Source organism: Pseudopipra pipra, chromosome 6, assembly GCF_036250125.1.
Source record: "Pseudopipra pipra isolate bDixPip1 chromosome 6, bDixPip1.hap1, whole genome shotgun sequence".
Lineage (NCBI taxonomy): Eukaryota > Metazoa > Chordata > Aves > Passeriformes > Pipridae > Pseudopipra > Pseudopipra pipra.
This window is the reverse complement of record NC_087554.1, coordinates 16,667,979-16,695,125: the sequence shown is the minus strand read 5'-3', so window position 1 is coordinate 16,695,125 and position 27,147 is coordinate 16,667,979. Positions and strand designations below refer to the sequence as shown.

The 27,147-nt window shown below is 44.1% G+C and overlaps 2 long non-coding RNA genes across 2 annotated transcripts in view; one reads left to right on the top strand and one right to left on the bottom strand.

The window, feature by feature from the left end:
- The window catches only part of LOC135415624 (uncharacterized), a 347,770-nt gene extending 320,943 nt beyond the window's left edge, over positions 1-26,827 (bottom strand). Inside the window, exon 1 of the long non-coding RNA XR_010431209.1 lies at positions 26,797-26,827. This is a non-coding gene — a long non-coding RNA (uncharacterized LOC135415624). The remainder of the gene's footprint in view (positions 1-26,796) is intronic.
- On the top strand, positions 2,113-6,493 carry LOC135415615 (uncharacterized). The gene is made up of 2 exons (XR_010431207.1): positions 2,113-3,669; positions 4,827-6,493. It is a non-coding gene; the product is annotated as an uncharacterized LOC135415615 (long non-coding RNA).
- Positions 26,828-27,147: the final 320 nt, after the last annotated feature.

Genomic DNA, 27,147 nt, shown 5'->3' with positions numbered 1-27,147 from the left:
CCCTATGCAGCACAATCCCAGCAGTAATTATACGGGCTCCTTGCACCATTCTGGCTGCTTAAATGTGACTCTAGCTTGAAATCACAAAGTCACTGAGGAAAGCCAATGTGCTGTGCCTGGTTTTAGGGGTATAGAGGGAGCAAGGGGGTAAGAAGAAGGAATCACAAACAGGGATGGCTGTTTAGTGAAGATCCCTGTGCTGGAGGACATGTGCTAAGGACAGGATGTTTACCTCTGTGAGCATGAGTAGTGGACTATGGCAGGTAGCTTGGGACTTTCTGCAGCAGTGGCACTTGTGGTAATTTCAGTGTTAATGCTAGTGTTAAGCTTTTTGCTACAGAAATTGAAGTGATGTTTAAAACTCCTAAGTCAACAATGCAACGTGCACCAAAATTACTAGGGTTGTGCTACAAGGCAGGAGACTTTCAAGATGTGAGCAAGTAGTACCAGCAAAATATCACAGGAATAATGTCAAGGCATTGATAGACAATGGTTTCTGGCAAATGTTCGATTCTGGATTTACACAGGCATTCACCATCGCTTCCTGATGTTCTTACCAAGTATAAAATTTAGGATTGCAGTTTGGTGCTGGCTTTGAAGTAATTTTCACTACGATTCAAGCCCAGAAGTGAGGGACCTGACATCAGGCACCCTCTACTCATCCTGCTTCACTACAGCAGCCTCCAGTTCACAAATGAGCTGGGCAGCCAAACTCCTGTTATATTCTTGGGTGGTCTAGTCAACACAGAGAAGTTTGTAGAGTGTTTTGTATCATCCTAAAGTGAACACCTGCACTTGATCAGAAGAACTGTCTAATAACTTGGTGGAGAATAACTGCATCAGAGAGGCTCTGTCATTAGCACTGCTAGATCTGGGCAATAAAAGAGTGGTGTCTCACACAGTAAGTGCCAGTACTAAGTTCAGAAACAGAAGCTCTCTCCTGAGGCAGAGTCTTTCAGGCAGTAAAGCAAAACCTCACTCTTAGGCTATGGAGAGTCTCCAGGTGGCATCTCAGTCTCTTCTGTGGTGGTTTTAGTAGCGCCTTTGAAAAAAAGGACATACACACGGGACATCAAACACAGAATAGGAGTCTAGAGAAGGAATGGGAGCCATTTGGAGAGCATTTTTCTTTTGAAGGGTGCAGAGACATCTTGTCAGGCACACTGAGATAAAACGCTGCTTCCAACCTAACAAGGAGCCGAGCTGTCTGTCCTGAACGTGATCCCTAGTGGGCTGTGCATGGGTGTTGGCCCACACCTTGGGAAAGCTCTGATGAGGAGAGTGGAAGGTCTAGTGCAGTTCTCCTATCAGTTTGACAAAGTCTGGATTTTCTCAGTGCATACCTTCATCTTTCTGCATCTTTGCTTTCTCTTTGCCCTCAATCAGGTATGCATTAAGAGAGAAGGAAGGGAGACTATCCAAAGAGTAGACCCAAAGTTTACTGAGAACACTTAATTTGGAGCTCTGTCTGAGGTGAAATCAAGGCAGCGTGGGTGAAGAAAGCATGGGTTATGGGCACATTGCATCTGCTTTGGATGCCAGTGGTTATTTGATAGCCTGTGCTAAGAAGGTCAGGCCAGGGGATCGCAGCCTCTGAATCTCTGTCCATATCAGATACAGGGCTATTTAGCCTAGTGAAAGCTATCTGGAAGATGTTGCCTAAAGGTAGGATCAAAAACAAGGTCCTAAAAGTCTTTTTCCTTCCTCAGTTGAGCAAGTGCAGAGCAGGCAGGGATAGCAGGGGGAGTGTGAGGAGAGAAAGGTGTTGTTAAACCTCTGTGAGAGGTTATTCTGGTTCCTGAAGGTTGCACAAGTCCCCACCAGCAACACTGATGGTGTGGCAGAGCTGTAGGCTGAGCAGGTAAAAGGCAGGTGGGCCATTTGGTCCAAACACCAGATAAACATGAATAACCTCCAGCACAGCCAGTTCCACCATGCTCCAAAACAGAAAACAACTGCAGAACTACCCTGAAATGCTAAGATGTGAGAAGCAACGGTGGATAACCAACCCTATTTTCCAATAATGCAGGATAATTTCTGATTGCTTTTGCTATGGAAGTAACAACATGACAGTTTTTTCCTTTTTTTTTTTTTTTTTTTTTGGCAGGAACATCAATAAAGACCCTTCTGCATTTAGAGATGAAGGAAGAGGAGGAAAACAGTCTTGTTTTCAATAAGACAGGGTCTCTTCCTCCGTTGCTCAACTGCCCATTTGCACAAGGCTTTCTGGCCCCGTAGTAGCCTGTTTCCCTGGAGAGTACAGTCGACATGGGGAGGCGAGGCAGTGTTGGAAGGTAGCCTGAGGATAACAGGCGTTATAAAGAGGAATTTTTTTCCCTGCTGTTTTTGTTTGTTTTACCACAGAGGCTCAGAGGAGCTGGCCAAGAGCCTCACACAGCAGGTGCTGCCTGGGAATGCAAGGGGAGCAAAATTCCTACTAAATGGAAGCATTATTTGACACCACTGCCTTTCGCAATCTTTTTCCTTTGTTTCAGACAAACTCCAAGGCCTCCTGGGCTTTGCGGTCAAAGCTGAGTTGGACTCTTCTGCAGGGGAGGAAAGGGAAGTAGTAAGGGTGTCCCCAAACATGCCAAATACTTGGGTGACAGAGACTGAGCCTTCTGGAAACAATACTGCTGGATTCCCACAGAAGCAGCAAGAGGGCCAAGAAGAAGAGCAAAATCACCTTTGGCTCCCTCACAGTAGTAGTTTTTTTGTCGTTGTTTTGTTTTTTGTGGGTTTTGGGTTTTTTTTTATGAAGAAGAGACTGAGCCTGCCCACCCACACCAAAATGCTTTTGACATTTGGAGATCCACAGGAGCAGGTCGCAGCTCTGCTCAGCTTGGCTATCATCTATCATGGCTGTTGCGAGACTGGAAGAGTGTAAGTGTGGCCAGAGGAAAGCAGAGTAACTCCTTCCTTTACCAGAGAATTCCCCTGTGGCTCAGTCCTTCAGCTCCACTAATTTTCTTTTGTACCACAACTCCTTGCCAGTAAAACTGGTACAAGCCATGTGGGGATCATGTATCAGTCGCATGGGATGCATAACTATTTCGTAAATGATGGATCAGTACAAAAGCCCAGAAAGAAGGAAGTCAGAATTTTCCAGAAATGACAGGTTTTGCCACAGAATTTACATTCTTCTACTTCTTTACAAGCAGGCAGTCTGCCTCTGACCAAGGGCTCTCTTCCTACCAGCATGTTTTCTCAGGCAAAGATTCAATTTTTAGAGCCTTTTGGATACCATCAGTTGCTGAAATGACCCTGCAGAAGGGTCCAGCGATAGCTCATCTCCAGAATTGCCTATGAACAGGGAGTAACTGGCCACACCTGCAGTGTTCAGGTATGTCTGTCTCATGGTTGTCCTCGAGCAAAGGGACAGTGTTCTTGTCTGCTCCACGCTTTGCATGCTGGGGTTGCGCTCACAGATGGAGCCCCGGGGTGCTCCTCCAAGGCTGGCACTATCAATATTAATGATTTTCTTCCTCTTCCACACTCTGTGGCTCCTGGGAGACCAAGAACCCCAGCCTGGATGCTTTTAAACAGCACTGTATGAGACAAAGCCACATTCCTTAGCTGTAAGTCTTTACAATCACCCACCAGCTCTCCAAAAGAAGTTCAGAGCATGACTTCCAGCGAGACAGATGACGCAGCTCTTCAGGCCCAGAGGTAAAAACTACAAGTATTAGCAACACTGTGGCTAGGTGGTACCCACATTCCTGCCATTGACATCACTGGCATTTCTCCCTGTCAGTGTTCAGTTATTGCATTCCTTAGCCCAAACAGCAGCTTTTTAAAATTTCATGTACTACAAAAGATGGAGAAATCCATGTGAGATAAGTATCTGATTCTTCCCAGCTCTTCCACTGCTATTTACTGAGTACACTAAAATTAATGAAAACCGAAGACATTTGAATGGAGGGCAGAAAGTCATAGAGTTCTGAAAATGAAATTGAAATGACCTCTTTTAGAAGGCCATTTGTGTATCATTAAAATTTCTGCCCACTCAAAAAGAGTAAGGAAGGATAATACTAAGTAAAACTTAGGAGCTTCTGGTGTAAATTTGCAATGGTGAGAAAAGTATGTCCTTGACAAATTGCCAGAAGGACAAAATACAGCCATGATCTTCAGGATCAGGAGTCCCAGCAAAAGGTATAGCTACTGAGAAATAGAAAGGGTGTAGAGTGAGACTGCACAAATGATTTCAAAGCTGGAAAATATGTCTTGATGGTGTGAAACACAGATCTATCTCCATCTCTATATCAAAAAGGAATGGGGAGAGATTAATAACATACAACACATCTGTGCAGGGAGATAGGTGAGATGTTCAAAAGTCCTTTGGCAAGGTTGGTCACAGCCCTTGTTTCAGCAAGAAACATCAGTCTGTTTTTGCATCAAGAAGTTCAATTTCTGTTCATTTTTCTAAATGAAAGTATTTTGAAAAATATTTTTTTAAGTATCCCAAGTGCATTTTCTCTGTATTATTTAAGAACAAATAATAATGCAATCAATAGTGCAAAAAGTTTTTAAATAACTGAAACTGCAGTAAAGTTGACTCACAAATACTTCTGATATATCAGCTTTTTTTTCCAGTTGCCAGGGTTAAAAAAAACCCCCAAGCTCCAAAGTTTGAAGAATGTAGCATACCAGGCAATGCTGCTCAGTTATGAAGTGGAGAAAAGTGTAAAACTGATGACTAAATGTGAAAAAGTGGATTAGAAATGAGGCACATTTTTTAATTAATATCACCTTCAAAATCAAGTAAGGTATAAGTCTCCAATTTCTGATGTGTTCACAATTCCATATCTTTGTATGTCCGGAGCTAGATGTTTTTCTGGACGATGCAGCAAAGCTACTGGGCTCGGTAGTGGGCTAATTGGATGCAACTGAACGGCTTTGAAATATAGGAAGTCATACCAGATGTTCTCATGGTTCCTTCTGGCCTTAAATCCTGCGAATCTATGAATGAGTTTCTGAATCTGTGAAATCCAAAGTCCTGAGAATACAAACATATGAGTAGAGTTATATTTCTGGCCCCCAGATCAGAGGAAAGATATTGAATGTGCATTGTTGCGATAAATCAAAGAAGCAGCTAAATCAGAGCTGTAATAAAAGTCGACTGCAGATCTTTGTGCAGAAATTGGTCATATGTCATGTGAGGACAAGGTTCAGAGATGCGATTTCTCAACATCTGAAATGACTTCTTTTGGGAGCAGCCCCTTCCAAGCACTGTGGTGGAGGAGATCCTCCTCTGAACTTGGTCTTCGATGCCACACAGGAGCTCGTTTGACAAGTGACAATCAATGAGGCACTGAACACTGCTGACCACAGTGTAATTGAGATGAGCATCCCTGCCATGAAAACCAGCAGTGAAGCATTGAAGTAAAGAGAAAGGGGATTTGTTTTGTTGGACTTCCTTAAGGGGAAGCATGTCAAAACTGAGGAAACTGAAATCTGCAGTCAGCAAGTAAGCTTACTCAGTCATGGTCTAAGCACAGCCACACGATGTATCCAGCCACCCCACTCCTCTGATAAAGGACGAAGAGCAGCAACAACAACAATAAAAACAAAAACAAAACAACAACAAAAAAACCACCAAAACCCCTCGAATTATGATGTTTCTGAATCATTTAATAACACTTTGAAGTAACCTGATTTGTTCTGGGAGGAAGTCCTCTGTATGCCCAACCGGATTCAAATGACATGAGTTTGAGTATCACCACTGAAATTTCTTCTTGCCAGGCTCTGAGCTTCTCAAGTTTTCTGCCCTCACCATTTCTGTTGGCTATGTCTCTGGCTGGAGAAGGCATCAGAGTGGGCAGGAGACACCTGGGACCCAACATGCCTCATCAGCACAACATTGGGTGATTCCTAAGATGCATGGTTGGCCACTGTGACTCAAATCTTCCTTCTCCATGCATGAGGGTGCTGGACCCTTGCACCATGGGCATGTTTAGATGGCTGTTTTAAAGAAAATCTTCGAAAAATGAACACTTTGAATGAAATAGTCAGAAAAAGATCATGCACTGTCAAAATTCTCCAGTGAAGCACCTTTATTATATAATACCAAGCTACATGTGTCGTGCAAAGTACTGTATGTCATTTGCAGAGGGCCCGTTGATACTCTAACGTCACCACCAATGTCACGCAACACTGGGTGAAGCAGTGAACATGGCAATATCACCAAGAAATACATAATGCCAATGACAGTGGAACTAATGTAGAGACGATTATCCTTACATTATTCAGCACCTCCAATTGCTCTCTGTTTTAAGTGGCTATATGATGTAATAATATATAAATACTGTAATGAAGAGTTTATTTATAACCATCCTCAGTGTTACCAGTGAAAGTATTAATGCATTTTTCCCACGCTATGTTCATTGACCGCAGCCAAGCAACCCATTTTCAAGGGACTATGTCAAAAGAGTGTTTAAGCCATTCCTCAATCACAGAAACAGGTGAATGGCTAATGTAGCAAGCAAAGTCATCAGCTTTAAATATGGGAATTAAAAAAACAACAACAAACAAACAAACAAACAAACAAAACCACAAAGAAGTGTAAGTGAAGAGAGGACATACCTCAAATGGAAAAAGAGGGTTAAAGTGTCTCTAAAGTCAGCAGCTACTTTCCAGCCTGGGAACCAATGGACTCTGTGGAGCAGCAGATGCTTGCACTAGCTCTCATTTAAGACATGAGTGTTGATGGAAGGAGGAGGGGGAGTGATCAGACCTTGGGGCTATGTCAAAGATAGGACCTTCAAGTAGCAGCTCCTAAAGTCTCAGAAATCTGGGGTGATGCCATTCACACTGCCAGAGTTCCTCTTGAATTTCCGTGGTGTTGAGCTTGCATTCCTGTATAATCCTCCGCATCCTCCAACTTCCCAAACCACCCTGAAGGCACCAGTAGCTTCCATATGTTTCTTCCTCCTCCCTGAGGATGGTATGGAAACAAAAATGGCAGGTCTTGAATGGTTGAAGGTGCAGGCTTTCAGAAGGGCTATGTGGCATTTGCAGAGACACCACAACGCTCTCATTCCTACGCTCCATCTGCAAAGAGAATTCCCTTTCACTCTAAACACAGTAAAAATGGGGAAAAGCAGAAAGAAAAAGCTTTCCTAGTGGGAGAAAAGTGTGATTTCATCATTGAGAAGTGTGGGTTTCTTGGGGTGTGTGGGAGATTCCACAATTACTTAGAAACACAAAGTGGTAGAGATGGGGCTTCTGGCTCTCTGGCCCGCCTTTCTTCTGTGCTGCACCAGGTCCTGACCCACTCCTGGGGCCCTCATGTCCCTGCAGCTTTATTGCTGGCCCAGGAAGAACCACTTCCCCATTCATCTTCCTTAAAATTTGCCACTATCAGAGCATGAAAATCCTATGTATCCGTGTGGGCTTTTTGCGCAAAGCAGAGCAAGAAATGGGGCAAGAAATGGAGTGACAGCAGGAGGAGATGTATCTTCCTCCACCATATTGGCATGCTGCCAGTAAGTACAAGAAATTGCCTTTTTTCCCTGTTTCACAACAAAGCTGCACTGTAAACAGCATTCATCACACAGGGAGTTCCACTTAGAACTGGATGAATGCTAGAAAAATACTATTTACAAATCCTCCCTCAAATAAAAACCATGAGTTTGTTTTGGCACTGACAGCGATTCTCCTAGTGATTGCCTCTGGCAAGAGATCAGGCAGGTACAACAACACTTGCTGAAATATTCAGAGGATGGGGACATGTTGCAGATACTTGTGTAAATTTGAACCGTCAGACAAACACTCGTGCAAATCCGTGCAGTGAGGGGTTCGCATAACTGGTTTTGAGAGCTGCTTGTGGGTTCCAACCTCTTCAACTCCAAATGGAGAAGCTCTGCCACATGACGGAGGTAAACAGGGACACATGCATAAACTCACTAAGAAGAGCACAAATGAAAATTAAAAAAACAAAGGCAACTAACAAATAGTTGAACTGCAGTCAGGTTGCATTGTTTACAAGCAACCCAAAGACGGAGAAATGGCCAGAGAAACCATTCATGTAATAATGGCATGTCAAACAAATCTGTAAAGTTCCTGTAGCATGTGCAAACAGAGGCCTAAATTCAATAGGATTTACTTGGAGCAGTCCATGAGATTAAAATCAGGCTAGCATGTAAATAGCTTACTGGAACAGGGCCAGGAGACAGGACTACAGTTGCATGGTTAATGGAGTTTGGCAAGCAGTCACCCTGCTATATTTCCACCGAGATCGACATGTGTAGTGGATCGATTGATACTTGAAGAATTAAGGATGGGGTTTACAGGAAAGGAAGAACGACAGGAGAGCAGATTGGGTGGGCTCACCAAGGTGAGCAGATGGGCTAATGTTCAATAGGTGGCATCTACAAGCAGGGACCCAAGGCAGGTGTCACCTCGAAACCCTACAGCTTCCAAACCCTTCTCCTGATGCAGTCAGAGTCCTAACCGTATGCTGGCTGCAACCGATGTGTCCACATGTGAAAGCAATTGCAATGGCTGGAAAGGCTTGAGTTCTGTTTTGTTTGCGTTGTTCATTATCTACAAACACAATTACCAAGGGATAAATTAAATTAGGTTGTAGCATTATTTTGAACATCTTTTCTGGTTTGCTCTACTTCACATTTTCTGAGAGGCCAGTGTTTACAGTTAAGAGTACAACTTGGCAGAAGTACAATCAGGAGTGAGCAACACGTACCACAAACAAAACCATTAAGACCATTTAGAAAATTTTTGCAAAAGACAATCAAGTGGACTAATTTCCCACTTGGTCACCATGATTTTATGTCAACATTAGCACCACTGACTTCAGCTGAGCCAAACAGGCACAAAGCTTGTGTGATGGGGTGGGAAACTGACCCAGTTTAGGATTATGTATATCGTATTATTTAAAAGACAAAGAAACAAATCCCAAGAGTGTCTAAGTATGCTGAAGTCTCTGAATGCAGCCCTTTTCCCACTGAAACAAAAAGCAGAGCATCTGTGTACTGGAAGGGGTGTAGGTGTAATTAGGTGTCCCCTACCTGCCAATGGCCACCAACAATGCACTTCTTTGGGCTGGGTGTATAGTGTAGGACAGGGCAGATGCTCTGGAGAGTAGCAAGATGACTGAAGGGAAAGATGTCTTCCTCCCTGTGCACTTCTCCCCCAGCCATAAATACCTTCTTATTTCTCATTATTTCATAGATTAGGATCTATTTTAAAAGCTCTTCAAATCAGTAATATAATACAATTCTTTTTGTCTATATGTGTATGAATAGAGAGATACATAAATCCAAAAAAGGATAGGCGGTGTTTTTTAGCTGGTTGATCATTGGTTTGGTTTTTGTTGTTTTTGTTTGTTTGTTTGTTTGGGGGGGGGTTGGGGTTTTTTTTAAGTTTTAGGTTTTCTAGAAGTGCAATTGTATTAGACATGTTGGGCTGTCCACCAGGATGAGTAAAACAATTTGGGAGAAGAAAAGGTTTGTGAATATTTTAGGATAATTGCTAACAGTTAGCCCCTGATCCAGAAAAAAAAAAAAAGAGAGAGAGGAGAAAAAAAAAGCAAAGAAAAAGAGAGAACAGCTTTCGCCTGTTACTGATTTCCTTTTTGGTTATAGGGGCCATTGTTTGTTTTAATGACAGGAAAAGAGAGCTGTCAGAAGACATTTGCATAGTGCAAATAGGGTCACAAATCAGAGAGACTGAGTAGATCATGTAGCAGTGAGCCAGCAGCCATTGGTGTGCAACTACGAGAAAAAGATTATTTGCTGGAGTATGGGGAAAAGCTGATAGTTTTTCCACATGCAGTGGAGGGCTCAAGCAAATCCGAGGGAGAAAAGCTTCCTGCTTGTGGGAGGGTCTGCCGGCCCTCACGAAGGCGTTGCTGTTTGTTTATTTTCCTAGCTGTGTGCTTAAGATGCATTCTTTGAAAATTTAGCTGATGGGTCTGTTTGTATAGACTGCACTGCTGTTGAGTTAGACCAGGGCTTTGTGTTCATTTGGGAAAAGAGAAAGAATCCTGGCCATCAGAAATGTTTACTATATCAGGAAATGAATTCACTACTTGAGGGTTCCAGTGGATATAAAACAAAAATTAAAACAAGAGCCTTGTATAAACCCACTTTGTATTGTCTCTTCCATAAACAGCCCCATACGTGACAAAGTTCGAAGTGAGGGAGAGATGTAGTTTTATTGGGGCATGTGGACAGGAGTTAATTGCTGCTGGTTTTTGATTTTTTTTGCACATGTTGGTGAGTTTGAAGGGAAATCTGGTTGTCTTTTCTTTCTCCCGTTCCAGGGAGAGCTGAGCCTTTGCTGAGAAATAACACTAGGCAAAATGACTTCAAGCTGTCACCATTACACAACCTAAACTTTATTTCTTCATTAATGCATTACAGAGCAAAAAAACAATGAGAGCATTCCTCTGGAATGTGTGTTTACTGAGCACAAAATGATATGTTTACTGAAATAGCAGTTGCTGCCGGGTTACCCAGTGGGAGAGAGCTTTCTCTTACCGCACCGGTCCGAGATCCCAGTGTTGCTCTGCTCCACGACCTTTGACACCAGTGATTTCCCCCTTGCCAAGAGGGTCCTGTGGGAAAAAGCAGTGGTGGTGCCGCTGACCAAAGCTGAGGTTTGGCATCATCCAGTGGCACCTTTCCGGTGTCTCCAGCAAGCCCTGGAGGAAAGGAGAAAAAGGAGGGAGATTTCGAGGCATTCCGTTCTGGAAAAAGCACGAGTAAGAGGAGAAGGGGCTAAGCCCGGGGTTTCAGGGTGGGTGTCAGTGCTTCTTTTGGCGTGGGAGCGGGAAGGATGCTTGGGGCAGAGGACAGGTGCTGGTGGCATGTGGGTGAAGACTTCCTCCCCGAAGAATGGGCAGAGAGGGGACTGGCAGAGCAGCTCCTGGGTACAACAGCTCTGGGGGAATGTGTCATGGCAGGAAGGGTGGGAGGGCAGGCAATGTCCTTTGTGGCCACAGTAATGAAAACATCATTCCTGATGGCTGGAATATGATGGGCATGTTGCAAACACCCCAAAGAAAAACATCCAGAGGAAGAAAGAAAGGGAGTCAGAAAGACAAAGGAAAATAAAATCAGTGATGGAGCTTTCTCCTTCGTCCCAAGAGTCAAAGCAAACCGTGTGTGGATTAGTGTAATGCATGTGTACATACGCAGGTGCACGCAATATTATAAATTCAAAGATAGCTGTTTTTTTTTTCTTTTTATTCCAATAAGATTCAGACAACAAAAAACCTATAATTAAGGAACTTTTGCTCTGTACAACTGCCAAGCAGACATCAGGTTGGCTGCAGAACTGTTTGGTGTGGATATGGCTCTCCAGTGATTCATAACCAGCCCAATCAGTACAGGGTTCATTGGTGCCCCAACCAACAAAAACACAACTGCAATATTTTCAGTTCTTTTCCTTCTCCTTTAAAGAGAAATACACACACACATGCAGAGGAAAAACAAAACTAGAGAGTGCTTTCTAACCTGGTGCAGCATATTACACTAATTAATGGACGCTGTTACTCATGCATCATTCACGACCCTGCCAAAACTGGGAACAAACAGTCCCTACAATCTTGGTAGGACTGTCTGAGCTGAACTTTACAGAGTTTTCCAATCTGAAAAAGCCCAAATAGGAAACATACTTCCTCACTCCTAACTCCTTCAATTGGTAGCATACCAGGCACTGTTCTCACCCTGGTCTGCTTGTCTCTTGATACTCTTGTCCAGCAGTGACTGCAGGGCAGACGAAGGGACCCACACAATGTCATGTGCTGTCATCTGGAGTGCAACAAAGACCTCAGAGGCTTTGTGTTGAGTCAGCACCCACCATGGTGAGAAAGTCTCTGGAAATGAGGAGGAGCTTGCATCAAAACATCACTTCTGCCCTGGAGGTAAAAGCACCTCCTTGCTGACATGTCCTTTGTTCTGATACTGTGGCATTCAGGCTTTTTGGTGTCTTGTTTGACACCACAGGGACAGGGGGAGACTGCTGCCAGGAGAGCCAGAGGCATCGTACACACTGAACCCTTCTTGCTGAGGTGTGAAGGACAGCTGAGGAAGTCACAGAATCATAGAATCGTTAAGGTTGGAAAAGACCTTTAAGATGATCAAGCCAGACTATCAAGTCCTTCGAGGTGTCTCCAGCCGTGCCTGAGAGGGGCCAAGGAAGCGTGCTATTTGTGTACATGCCATGAATGCATCTCGGCACCACACTGAGAAGGATTGACAGGAGCTGCAGAGAGGCTGAGTAAAATTTTCCAAAATACCTAAGTGATGTAGAGGCCTCCTGTCCTATTTTTAAAACGTGACTGAAGCATGTGAGACCCAGCGCCTTAAAAGTACCTCTGCAGATAGCTCCTGTAGAGCTAGGCACCTAAAAGAGCACCTCCATCCCACTGCCCTGGTGATCCATCCTCCCCACCAATCTGGGATCTCCTTTTGGTCACATTGTTTCAGCCCCCGATGCCCAACAGGAGGTTGCCTCTTCTGCAAGTCCCACAGGGACCTGCACAGACCTCTGTCTGTCCTACAGTGGAAATCTGCTCTCTTTCCTTCCACTAGTCCCACCAGAGCTGCTCTGTACTTAGGTTTTGCTTCCAGCCATGCTGCCCCTGGTTTTTTTCTCCTTCTCTTTGCTGTTCCAGAAGCCACTGCTGGGGGGTAACTTCTCTCCAACCCAGTCAACTTCCAGCTGGGACATCCCAGACCCTCTCAGCTGCTCCATACAGGCATATTGCTCTCAGCAGACCTTGTAGCTCCAGAATAGGCAGCAAGGTGACTTTAGCTGTGTCTTTTCCCACTGGCCAGGGGGATCTGTGAGCTGCAGCCCGGATGGCTTGGCCCAAAATATCTCAGGCTGCTTCCTCAGCAATGAAATGCCTCCTATTTATTGCTGTTGATTATTGCTAATGACGAAGGCAGGTGGCTGGGGATGGCAAAAGGAGAATGGCAAGGCTCAGAGAGATGGGAGAAGATAAAAAGGTCAAAAAGCAGTTATTTTAGCTGCCGGCTTTGTGCAATTTTGGAAGCAGAGGATTGTTTGCGTTAGATGTAGCAAGCACAGGTTTCAGATGCAACAGCACACTCTTCCCACTCCGTATTTTTGCAAAACTTTCTGCCTATTTGTAGCACCTCCTGCTGTATTGCTCACACCAGCCCTTGCTCAAGAAAGATACTGGAGCCATACGTTGGAGCCATATGTCTCATCGGCACAGTGAGACTTGAGCAGAATTGATTGCCAGAGGCAGAAATACTCTCATGGATGCAGCCAGTAGAATAAGTGGAAATTTTCCAAATTTCTTTTTGCAGAGGGAACATTTATCCCCATGAAAAATGTGGAGGGACTGAAGGGAAGGCTTAATAATGACTTTTATGACATGTCCTTTCCCATTTCTAAGTTCTTTTAATTGTCTTTTCTATCTTACAATACCCTTGTGGAGCCCCTACTCTCTTGCTGATGTCAAGACAGGAACAGTGAGGAAAGAAATATTGTCACCCAAGCTGCGGTGCTGAAAGCTCCTCTTGTCAGCACTCTGATACAAATTACCATATAGATACCAGGACATGCTCCTAAAGTTTCTGTCTTTGGGCAAGGGCCCTTCTCGCCTCTTACCTGCTGCTGCAGTGCAGTGTTCTTGACTTTCCCATGTCTCTTCTAAAGAAATACTTTCCCCATGGATGAAAAAATGACGTTGAGGGTGCTGCTTCACAACAGTGCTGCAGTGTATCAGTGAGGATGGAGCAAGAGGCAGATACAAGAAGATGAGGGTTTGCAGAACACCAGCAAGAGGTGGGCTGGGTGCTGAGAGCCTGGGCACATCACCTGGCATTCAGGCTGAAGCGCCCCTCATGCTGCATGTGCTTTGGGATGGGATGCCTAAGAGACTCAATATTGCAGCAGGATCCCTAACATGACAGGGGGAGAAAGCCTTTGATAGTGGCATAGGAGCATAGGAGATCAGGAGCTTGCAGCGATGCAAGAACCTATACCAAGGTCAGATGCATAAGGATGAGCACCAGCATGACCTCCAAACACCATCCCTACAGTATGAAATCACTGAACTTTTAAATGCCGTGTCTATTTTGCTTTACTTTGAAGTTGCGTGATGCTGGTAGAGCCACCGATTTGTGAGCTTGTTTATCTGCAACCAGTCATCTGCTGAACCCTGAAGACCACCACGCATCCGTTAGGTACCAAAAGTTGCACCTCTTCTGGTGTGATGCAGCACTGGCCCTCACGTCAAGAAGCTGTGGCCATGTGGAAGTCATGACTGCTCAGATGAATGCCTCTGATAAATGGCCACCCTCCCACTTCCCTGCTGCATGGACCAGATAGCTGCAAGCCAAGGCCATTACTCAGCATATCATCAGGTGTGTAGCTGTGTCCTGAGCACTCCAAATTGGCAGGGAGATGAGTATTGGAAGGAAGCTGAGGCCAAAAGGGCTGTGGCATCTGGCCAAATCTGCTGTCGATTTTAAAGCTGATTCCGCTGTTCCTCCCATGGAGCAAAACAACCATATTTTTCACTTTGCAAAGGACAAAGCTAAACAAGGCTTTTTTTTTTCCTTTTTTTTTAGTTGTGCTTGCTAGGAATTTGTTGAATGCTGTTACATTATTCTTAGTGCTGTCAGGAAACAGGCTGATTGCCCTCCCAAAGTTTGGCTACTGAGCAACTAGGCTGCATGGGGCTTTTTGGACACTGGTGAGGCTACTGTCTTAGATGGTGGCCTATGAATGTCCTTCAAACACTTGGCATTGAAGAGCTTTGCTGTCAGCCTCTGGAAGTTCCCATATCAGTGGGCGGTGAGCGGGTAGCACAGCTTTTGGGCCTGAAGAGAGCAAAAGCCTGCTGCCACAAAATCTGTAATGCAGCATCTGGTTTGGTTTATACTCTATGTGCTGCACTTCATTCTGGGAGAGTGGCCCTCTGCTGCATGGTCCAGGGCTGTTGAGGAAGGTGCCCCACTCCCCAGCATCTGCACCTGGTCTCACAGGTTACAAAATGCATTGTAAGGTGGTGGAAAATTTGTAAATCTGAACCCTTCTTCCCTGTTCCTTCAGTGGAAAGTATGGGAGGAAAAAGCCTGCAGTCTTTTCTTGGGATGGGGATGAGTGGCAGAAACAGGTTGCGAGAAGGGACAGTAGCACAAAGAGAATGGGAAATAGCACTTTTCTTATATCCCCCCCTCCCAGTTATCCATCATGATTATGCACCTGACCTATCCACCTCCATGTACACCAAAAATTTGGTTCTTGGCCACCTGCCAGCCATCCTCTTTCTGTGCTGGAACCAATCTCATTCAGAGGAAAATTCCCTAGCCCTAGAGAAACCAGAGCAAGAAGCATTTTCCCTGGGTTTGTTCCATTATTCATTGTCATCCTCCCCTTGGGCCGCCCTGAACAATTTCCTTCCCCTCCCCTCCATGTACACCCTTCAAATGGTTTTAGAATATGGCACTGAAAAATAAAGTTTAAAAAAAAAAAACAAATACCCAAGGCATTGAAAACATTCAAATATATTGCTCAGCTCTTTCCTCCCTGCACCATTGTCTTCAGAGGGCTGGCACAGGACCAGACTTCTTTCTTATTGCCAATCTTAACTACTCCACTGGGCATTGAAAAATAAAGCCCTATAAAAGTCACTAATTAAATAAGTTCTCCCATCTGACCTAATACAAGCAACATGGGAGGTTGCATGATTTTTTTATTTTTTTTATTTTTTTAGTTTTAATTTTTTCCTCTTCTTCCCTCTTTTTTGCAGAGCCCACTTTTCTGACGGGGATTCGTTGTTTTTCTGGTAAGGGAGAGGGATTTCAAGGTCACGGAATGAATAAATGATGATAATGGACGGCCATGGGGACAAGCGAGCACAGCAAGTGCGCAACGAGCAGGCACTGCAGCAGTCGAGGTGCTCACTGCCTGCCCGGTCCCCTCTATCAGGGACAAGGCTGGAGTCATCCCTCCCTGTGGCTGCTGCATGGGTGCTTGGCCTCCCTGCTTTTGTGTGCCATGGTGGCTGCTTGTTTTTTAATTATCATTGTTGTTTTCTTCTCTCGCAACTCCAGAGTGCATGATTATCTCGTCTGAGTGTCCCCCGCCCCATGGCTCTGTGGGGTTCCTGGCTCCAGGCCTGGTGGGGTGTGGGCTTGCCCCAAAGCAAGTGAAACAGAAAATTTGGATTTGTGAAGATAGGTATTCACCATGCTCATCCGTGGTGATTTCAGTGCTGTGTGCCCATGGTCTCTCTCTTTCTCCCTGCTGCTTGGGCATGAGCCCACAAGTGAGATGAGTTGGGTGGCTTCAGCTCACTGCCCCACCACCAGGGCTGCATGGGGCAATGCTCTTTTCTTTTCTCCTGACTTGCTAATAAGCTCGCCTCTTGCGAGAGCCTCCTGAGGTTTTCTAATAACAGGAAGTGGCACGCTGCCTGCCCTGGGGTCCAGCCGCATGTGGGAAGAGGTGTGGCTGCCTTCAATTTCGAGGAACACCAGTGTCATGACCTGCTCCAGTCTCAGCGTGCTTTCTCCTTGGCATCCACTTGCTGACTACAGCACTATTCCACTTTTTTTCCGCTTACTACCTGAGTAACCCAAGGGATTGCAACAGGGATTGGTCCCCACAGAAACAGATGTCTTGGGAGACAGAGCTGCAGCTACTGAAAAGCGTCAGAGAGGGGTGGGGATGCAGAGTCCAGGGAAATGTCCACTTCTGTGGCTACCCTGGGCTGGGTTGCCAGAGGTCCTGAAATCTGCACTGCGAACAGGTGCTGAAGGGTTTGAGCACACATCACCAGCAGATTTCCCAAATCACTTTCCCTTTTTTAATGCAGAATCTCTGGCAGTGAGAGGTCTTGCCCTTTAATGAAGTGATGGATGGGATCTGCCAAGCCAGACAAGCTCTTCATCTGCTTCTACTGCCTCTCTTCATGCCTGGAGAGCCAGGCAGCACAGATCCCTGGGGACACCTCCCAACAGTCCTGATTTAGCTTATTCTAGGCCATGCAGAGAATTATTAGCTGCAAGAGTCTGCCTCTCTCCTCTCCTCGTTGAGACTAGTTTTCCTATTTTAGCTTGGTGCTTTGCTTTCCCCCCACCTGAGCTATTTATTTTACAGGTTTTACGCTATAGCTAGGATAAATAAACAACAGTTGAGAGGGGGCTGTGGCTATCAGGGAGGGCAGGGGTGAGTGCATGGAGCTGGGAGAGGGTAGTGGGAGCCTTTCCCATTGCTGGGCACTTTCCTAATATTACCTCATGGGTTATGATCCCTGAGCCAGGACCATGGGGAAACCACACAGCATTGGCCCAGCTTTATTCCTGTGGCTGTCGTGGTTGAGCATGGCTGTGGGTTTCGAGCACAGGGTAGCAAAGCAAACTGGAGCTGCCTCATGGAGCCAGCAGGCTCATTGCTTAACCTGTGGAAAAACTTCATATGATCTTTCTGTGACCAGTCACTTCAAATCTTCCATGAAATGCCCTCTGGCTATTAATGTTACACGAATATTCCTGTATACTCATTTATTAATGAGAGGCCCGTGGAAATGACAAACCCTAAACAAATGCAGGAGACTGTTCATAGAACAATTAAATTTGCTTTGCACCAGCTTGCGGCCTGGAAAGAACTTGGCTCATGTCAATCTAGTCATGAGACAAATATGTTGTGTGACTTGGCTTAAATGATGGGGCTCTCCTCTGGTTTTCGGGAGGTGGTGAGCACTTTTGGGACTCAGCAAGTTTCAATTCAGTTGACACTTCACAAAAGTTGCACCATCTGTAATCTCAAAAGGCTTCCTGCCTTATGGATCTTGTGCTGGATATGTGGTAGAAATATATCATAAATACCTGCACAGGCTTCTTAGGACATGACTTCCAGAAAAGAAAAGCAAATAAGATGCAGACCTAATGCCAGGATAAGAAGGGCATGGGCATAGCCATGATGGAGCAAGCTCGTCACCAAGCTTCATAAGACACCATGGGTAAGGCATGAGCAGGACTTACCTGGCATCTTACCCTGCAGCTCAAGAAGAAAAGCCTTCAAATTTCTTTATTCTTCTCTATGAAAGATATGAGACACACGCTGTCACTAATTTATTGCCTGAGGAAATTCGATTAAGAGAGAGGCCATGTCTTGAGTACAGAGAGAAACAGTCCTCCATCAATAGCAATCATCTCTGAATATTTAATGTGATGTCAAGCATCATAGAATACTTCAAATGGGAAGATCTGTGGACTTGGCCCTCTCTCTGATGACTTTCTCTGGACAACTGAGGACTCGTTGCCATCCTACATTGTGAACTTCCCTTGTCATACCTATGTCCTGCAGGCTACCCAGGGGGACGATTTTTATTTTTCCATGGGTTAAGACTGATAGTAATTATGGGTATTTGGGGGCTGCTGTGCGAAAAGACAATGAGTCACGTTGCTTCTCTGACCAAGAAAGGCCATGGGTAGAAGATAATAATTTAGTCTTCTGCAGGTGCCTTCTTTGGGAGGCGCTGCCTGTCTCCTGCAAGCTGTTGTGCTTGCAGTCAGCGCAGTTCAAGCTAAAAGCATTTCTGGTGGGAGAACATTGCACTGGATGGAGTGGTAGGAATTAGTGTTCTGCGGGGCAGGAGAGGCCTGTGGGGCTCGGGATAAGTAAAAGAACCATTTGTTACTGATCAGTAAAGAAAATTATAATTGCCATGAAGCTTTTTCTGCACGAAAATGTTGTCAGCTTGTGATGGACGGCCAGGTTTAAGGCGGCAGGGAAACTAAATGAATCATAAATATATTCTAGCTTAGCCTCTAACAAATCTCCAAATACAGTTTCTGGTTGGTTGGTGCTTAGGGACTTTAAAAGACAAAATAACTGAGATGTCTCCTACAGAAGGCATGCAAATGGATCACAATATATTATAGATGTGTATAAAGACACTCATATCGAACATAGAATATGGGGTATTGTCTGCTACTCATGCATAGCTTAAATACATCAGTTCAACTGTATATTTGCATCAGAATAAATCTATAATCAAAGGCTTAGTAAAAAAGGCTTGTCTTCGTTTTTCTTTTTCCTCACCCCCCCCTTTTTTTTTGTAATGCTTCAATGGAAATATCCTCATGCTTCTAGCTTGTTAGGACACAGTCAAGAAGGGAATAACCCATTACACACTTCATTATTTTCCAGATAGAAGAGGAAATCTCCTAGGAATATTTGAAATGTAAAGGATAGTATAATATCTAAAATCAAATTACATGAATTTTGATGATGTGTCAGCATTTGCAACTGATAATGCTAGTGCTGATTTTTGGGGATCCATTACTCAATCTGCATCTCAATAGCAAATGAGATGAGGATTGCCTTACAAGCAGTTGCTTTGTTCATTTTCTTAATAATACCACAAAATATGGTATAGATAGATCTCTCTTTTTTACCTTTCCTTGTTTGCAAATCAAAGCTTTAGAATTACCCCGATATTTAGCAACATCGGCCTCTGAGATACAAAAACATTGAATCGAATCCCTATCTGCAAGCATTTGATGCGCTAAAATGTTCTTTATGATAGTCTTAAAATCAGAATTACCTATCTAGTACATGCTGAAATTTACAGTGGTACATTAAAGCTATGACAAACAACCTCTGACAAATAATTTGGTCATAACTCTTCTTTCAATAGAGATCACGGTGAAGCAGTGCAAGCGGAAAGAGATGCTGTTGGGCAGCAGTGGAGACTAGTTTTCAGTGCCAGACTCTAGATTTTGACTTCAACAAGCAAAATTATCTTAACCTACTTCATGCATTTTTCTCTGAGAAAAAAAATCCTGTTTTTTTTTCCAGAAACTCTCTTTATTTTATAAAATGTTTGAAACTTGAGAAGACACTGGGTATGCTTTGTCTCCATGAGAACTACTTCATTCTGATAGATTTAGTGGAGAATGTGTCTGTGCTCCATGAATCTTCCCCTAAGAAATAGCCGAATGTATTGTTTCCAAATACTAATTCTCTCAACTTCTTAAAATCCCTTGGCACTTATTATATTCATTCCTCGCAAGCAGTAGTGAAAACAAATGTTCTTTGTGTAAACAGATTTTGACAGAATGTGGGAAACTTAAATAAATATGGTTATAATATGGTATAAAAATCAACTTCAAGTTTGAAACAAACTGAAAGTGCATGGGTAAAGAGTCTTGTCACTCATCTTCAAAAAATATCCAAACCCAAATATATACTGAGATGTATTAAAACAGGTAAATATCAACTCTGAGGCTCCCAACTGCGTCATATGTTTGAAGACACGAGAACTGTGTAAATATACAATGTTAAGTAAAACAGTTGCTCTAAAATGGCCTTTCACATAGAACATGCTCTTGCATGTGTTATTCCACTCCAAGAAAAATGAGCATCCTACCAGTGGTGTTTTCCTCAGCCAGCCAGAGGTGCGGGGCGTAGCTCTTCCTTGGGGTGGGCAGTGATGTCATAGGACTGATGGAAACCAAGGATATTTTGAAATGTTTACATGGCTTATTTAAGTTAGGGATGGGAAAAAAAAAAAAAAAAGTACTTACTACAGAAAGCACAACTGGCCACAAAGACTTTCTATGAGATTGGATACCCTGGGTGGTTTTCTGAGGCATGAGGCCAAAGGCCAAAAGAGCAAAACCACCCAAAAAGTGTCATAATTACCCTTTGGGGCAATGGCTTCATGAAATGGAACTTATGAATAAAGACAAGGAAAACCCATTAAGTAATATTATTGACATGTGTCTGACATCGCCAATAGCCAATCAACGCTCGCCACTTGTGCTCTGGATTTCTGAAATCATTTCTTAATGGAATAAGGGGGTTTTAATTCATAATGTCTTTCTACAGATGCTAGAGGATGCAGGTTTGCCAGCTATTCATGTTCCCAGCCTGCATGCTGCTAATAAATTCAAGGTTTAGTTGAAGCACAGTAGTAGCCCTCTGTTATATCAGTATTGCAAACAACTTTTGGCTTCATGCAATAACATAAAATTGCCATATATCAGCATTTCTTAAACACCTGTCCATGACAGTGCCAAGCCACTCTGAGAATTACAGGGGGAAGAAATGAGAGAGATCCTTTTCCATGCAAGACGCAGTGCTGTGGCGACAAATATACTTTTTGATTACATAGTGCAAACAGACCTCAGTGCCAATATCAGAGGCCAAATAAAGGCAAATAGGGTTCAGACGATGCTACAAGCCTGAAAAATGTGTCTGGACCACATAAGAAAAGAGTAAATGGAAGATTTGTGACTCCTGAGGTTTTTAAGCTTTAGGGTCCAAATGGCTGCTTTACTTCCATGTGTAGTGGCAAAGCACTTTTAAGGAGAAGTGAAATCAGAGCTGAAAAGGGATTAGCTGAGTAATGCAGTTGTAGGACCAAAGCTGGATGACTATTTACTGGAGGGTGATATGGCGTTCATGAAGAGTGGGCTAGTCCTGAAGCCAGGCAATGTCTCACCTCCAAAAGCCCTTCTCATCACCTGTATCATGACACGGACACAGTTTCTGTTAGGCTGGATGTGGAGAAAATATTTTTCTAGAGGAAGATATATCCACAAGGTACACTCCCATTGCCTAGGCTTAGAGAGAAAATGGGCTCCTCTTTCTTTCCAGATACAGTAAAGGTATGAAGATCCTGATTGCTCTAGAAAGTTGATTTGTTTTTTGAACTTTTTTTTTTGCAACATTGTAACTCTGCACCTTTAAAAGTGTTTCTTTTCAGTGCTTAGGGCAAATCTGCATTTAACTTAAGGAAATTGACCCTGTTTTCGAGAAGCAGTATAGTATTTTGACAGATGAAGAACAGATCATTAGTAACTCCAAAGTTCAGATATTAATCAGAGCTAAAAGTGACACTTTAGAAAGTGCATCACCATTAATCTTTTGGAGGTGTTTTGGATGTAGAAGCAATTGTACACCTGCTAGGTGAATTGTACTTGAGTGCAATATGGATTGGGATGGCCAGTGAGTCACAGATGCTATTTCTGAGACCTCAAGAGCCCCGAGATGCTTTTATTTAGTCTTCTTTATACACATGTTGTACCCATCTTAGCATACATGCTGATGGTTTTACTGTGTCCTTTTGATCACTGAATTAGGCTCTATGATGTGATGATGTGTTATGCACCAGGAGCAGATGAAGTACAACCTTTCAGTCTTGCCTACACAGTTGTGGTTGGTGAAATGGCTACAGATGGACTTGGATGATATCTGGCATGCTTTGTGGGAATTTCTGCACTGCCCCGTGCTATGCAAGATAAGGCAAAGTCTCCTTCATGCAATCAGGCATGCAAGGCAGCAAGGAGGGGCACAGCCCTGAAGAACAAAGTGAATGTGTGTGTGAGACTTCCGTTTCCTCCATAGGGATGCTCAAGCAGACATGGACCCCAAATTTCCATGCCAAGCCCCCTCATAGAGAACTACCTTGCAGGAGCTACGCTGTGAAGGGTGGCAACTGCTTGCCTATCAGTACCCCAAAGCCATCCTTCCACAGGGCATCATGTAAGGGAAGGGTCCATTGAGGGAGGAGGCTCTGGGGCTGCCTGGCAAGGTGAGGAAAGCCAGCTCTCGGACCACCCTACAATGGGAGGTGGATTTGTTTATCAGCAGAGCTTGCCTGATGCCACTCCTTTTCATTTTGGACTGAGTCAACCCTCCAGACACCAGTGAATGTTCTCTTGTAAACAAACACCATGGGTTGTTCTTTTTTTGTTGTTGTTGCTGTTGTTGTTGTGTGTTTTTGTTCCTTTTCCAGCTAAAACTGTTTTGCCTTCAGAAAGCAAGGCAACATAACCTTTGCAGGCTCTTGAGCAACTTTCAAATAGTCCCAACTGGGATGGCAGCCTTTGCTTTCCTGGTGAAAGAGGCATGACCATGGGCAGTAAATAGCTCAGGGACAGTGGAGAGGACACAGTGCAAGTGGGAGGGCTGACCAGGGCTGCACCCCACTCCTGCATTTCCAAACCGTGGCAAAGCTGAGCCTGGTTCAGGGGTGCACTCAGTGAGTGGGCTTACTGCAGCACTGGGAGATGTGTTGGTGTTGCCAGCGCTCAGAGGAAGGTTTCATGAAAGGCAAGAGAGCATCAGGTCCATTAAAAATATGAAGAGAGGCTCAAAATTCTTCCTTGACCTCACCATCTTCCCTTTGGTGGTATGTGGGAAGCGGTGTGACAGGGGTGGCTAGTGGAGTCCACAGTGTCTTCTCTGTCTCTTTTGAGTTTTCCTCTTTGTTAAGTGATTTTTTTAATTATCCTGCTCATCTCATGCTTGTGTAGCCCTGGTTACACTGATGGCTTCCCTTTGCCTGTGGCTGAGCATTAGTGGTTAACAGCACAGCATGTCCCACCAGCTGGTGTATGGTTGGTCCTGGAAATTACCAATGGCTGTTAAGGGATGCAGTGTTCCCTTCCCTGCCACCAGAGTGGATAGAATTCCTCTGGCAGCAAGGCCAATGCAAATCTTTGGTTTTCCCATTTTCTCCTTTCCTGCCCCCTCTGTCGGGTCGGGTGGCCTAGGTCTGCTGTCTTGTTGCTCAGATATTGGATGCTGCTCTGCATGGGGAAGAACTTGTCTCCTTCTCCCAAAAATGCTTGCGCCTGTTCTTTGTTTGCCTGGCCACAGCAGCAAATCAGAAGTGGTGGGACCATCTCAAAAATCAGAGGGGATTTTTCCTCTGCACATTATAGTTTGGAGGTTGAACGTTATGAAACTGTAGATGACTAACTGGTCTCATGGGATATTTCATTAGGATGCTGCCTTCCCTTGGGTCAATGTGCTCCCAAGGGTTTGTTTCATTCATGCATTAAGCTGAGTGACTTCACTGTTGTTAACTGTAAAAATACCAGCTTTTCTGTGCTTACTACAATAGCTCAGCCACACACTGGGGGTTTTTGCAAAGAAGAAATTGCACTTCACTTTAGGGTCAGCCAGTAATTTCTTTTCCACAGCTTTCCTCTTTTTTTTTTTCCAGTTTTCCCCCTCGAAGCCATTGAAGGCTCAGTAACCCCAGTACACACAATGCTTTTGGCATCAGTGGGCTCCTCCTTGCCATGCATTGAGCAAGCAGTTCTGCATCTTGGCACAATTAAGTGTGAAGTCGTAGGGACACCAAGAAAAGCAAGCTGCAAGTTCCTGCCCCTTGCCTTACCTCTCCTAGCACTGCAAGAAATAGATGTTGAAAGTTAAGCTTTTGAGTTACCAGCAATTTCCACTTTGATGCATTATTGACTTTCCTGCAGCACTTTTATAAGCCTGTTTATAAGACAATAGACAATGGGAGAAGTTGCTGAGGCTCCCAGTGGACACATGTTGACAATAAACTCCTGTAACAGAGGTCAAATGTGTGTTCCCAGAATAGCGGAGGGTAACTTGCTGCCTGAGGAGTCTAACGCTGCAAATGAACCAATACAGAAGAGAAGTCTTATTGTTCAAGCCATTGAGTCACTTTGGCCCAAGAAAACTAATTTTCCAGAAGATCTGATCTCTTTACTTACTGCAAGGATGTGACAACATGTTTCTTTCACTGGTAATGCTTATGGGTATGCAAAGGTCTCTGTAGTCATAGATATAAAGCTATTTAAAATGAAAAAAAAAGTGTAAAGAGGCAACACCACCCTTAATGTCATGATCTTGACCAGGTGCCCCCATTGGTAGAAAGCCTTTCTCTCCAAGTGAGACACAAGAGTGAGTCAGAGAGCACTTTCATGTGGGTGGGGTGGCTCTGCACAGTAATGGGGAGGGAAGAAAATACAAAATGCTATGTCCTACTTTTAAAAAGTTGTAACTTAGCTTTGTTTTCCCTTATATGAAGTCTTCTTCGGTGGGAAAATATTTTTAACACATGGTGTGCTAAAAGAAATAAAAGTACTTACCTAGTGGATATTTCTTCTCTTGATGGCCACTCCAGCTCTTTGTAGTTGCCAAAAAGAATTCAGAGTTTCTTTTTTTCTGTGGTTGCACATGAATTGATTATGCTCTGATAGCCAGAGGTTGGTAGGATGACTGACTGACTACGACAACTCATGGTCATTTGCGTAAAAGATTAATTGTTGGCACCCAGACTGCACATGAAGGGTTTCGTGTTTGAAAGCCTGTCAGACCAAACTCTCCCTGGTGCTACAGGAGCTGTGTTGTCTGCAAGGTGGCATGAAGAACAATGAGAGCATGTATGCAAGCACTTGAGTTGACAGGAAGGTTTGCACAGGCTCCAGAAGTATTTTGGCAAACAGAAACTCTCTCCTTGAAAAAGCGTGAGTGTCAATCTACAAAAAATATATCCATCTACAAAGTGATCCAAAAAAAGGCTGTGGGACAGCCCAGGTCTCTTCTGTGTGCCATCTCCACAGAAGCAGGGAGAGGAAGTTGCTAACAAGCAATGACAAAAATTGTCCTATGTTTAATGCCTATTTTTACTCTTCTTGTCTCCATTTTTCCTGGCTCGCAAAGGGCTGGAAGCAAAGGCACCGCACCCTGGAGTGGTGAGGGATATTACAGTGGGAGCATGGTGCCAAGGTTATGGTTAGATTCTAGGCCTCCCTCGATTGGTGTCACAATAATTTTATGACGAACTTTGTCTTTAGAACACCCAAAGCTCTGGGCCAAGAAACGGGTGTTGGTTTCTTTTCATTCTGGAGCCCGTGAGTGAGCAGCCAGCAGTGCAGATAGGAAGCAGCTGCTCTGTAAAGGTCAGGTTGGTGGGCTAAATATATTTCCTTTTGCAGAATACCATGTTGCTAGAGCCAGTGGAGTCACTCAGAGACTCTGAGACACATAAATGGTGACTGCATGGCCAAGCTAGCAGAAGATGCTCGTTCCTGGCCAACCCACCATGCTGTTGCACAGTTGTGCCCCATTCAACTTGCAGACTGAGCTTCCAGTTCAAATGGGCATAGACTGGAGTGTGGAGAGTGAGAGGGTTAATGGCACCTAGTAGAAAAGCTAGATATCTAGAGTTTCCGACCAAACCAGAGACTTGAATATTTCCCAACCAAAATATTGATTCTTCTTGGTTACTGAACTTCTGCAGCCAAATTCACAGCTCAACCGTCCAGCCCAGTACACTGACGTCTGCACAGCAACTGGCTCATTTTGAGCAAAGTTCCTTGAGGGTTTGTTTTTTATGATGTTCAACTGTTTGGCCTAGAATATATAGATGGTAAGATAATTAATGGGTATCCCTGGAAAGGTGCATTTTTTCCTAGAAATCTTTTTCTACCTTCATGAATTCCACTGCTAGCGATAAGTTTTGCCTGGAGAAAGAAAGATAGCAGAGGCAATCATAACCCAAACACCCGTTTCCTAGTGTAGTAACACCTTGAATGTGTTGCTAAAGGAACTATTTCTTTTGCTATTCTAAATGATGTGTATGTCTGTTTGATGGGGACATCAGCTTTCTTGAAGTTTTCACTGTCCAGCCACAAAATGTGCTTCTCCACTCTGTGCAATCTATGGGAGAAGAAAACCTTTATGACACTGTGCAGTCTAGTTCTATCAGATAGCTGCTAAGTCTTCACATCTTCCTTAGTTTTTATGTCAAAACCTTCACATTAATAGCATAAACGGGAAATGGGAGAAGTACCAGTTGGAAGCTCAAACAAAGCAAACAAATAAGTGTGGAAGGTAAATCTGCAGACCCAACTACAACACTGTCCTGCAGAGGGGTTAACCATCTTCATCTTATCTGAGCTAGAAATAACATGGAGATATTTCTTCACCATTCCCTAGGAAACAGGTAGCAATGAAAATGTTTTGTGGGTATTTAGGCATTAATAACCTAAAGAATAATAGAATCACAGGATGGTTAATGTTGGAAGGGACCTTAAAGGTCATCTAGTTCCAATCCCCTGCTGTGGACAGGGACATCTTAGGCTAGACCAGGTTGCTCAGAGCTCCATCTAAACTGGCCTTGAACAGTGACAGCAATGGGGCATCCACAGGTTCTCTGTGTACCTGTTCCAGTGCCTCACCACCCTGAGAGTATGCAATTCTTTCCTAATATCTAACCTAAACCTATCCTCTTTCAGTTTGAAGCCAATCCCCCTGAGACTTCATACTCTTGCAAAAACTCTTTCTCCATCTTTCGCGTAGGTTTCCTTCAGGTACTGGAAGGCCACCATTAAGTCAACCAGAAGTCTTCTCTTTTAC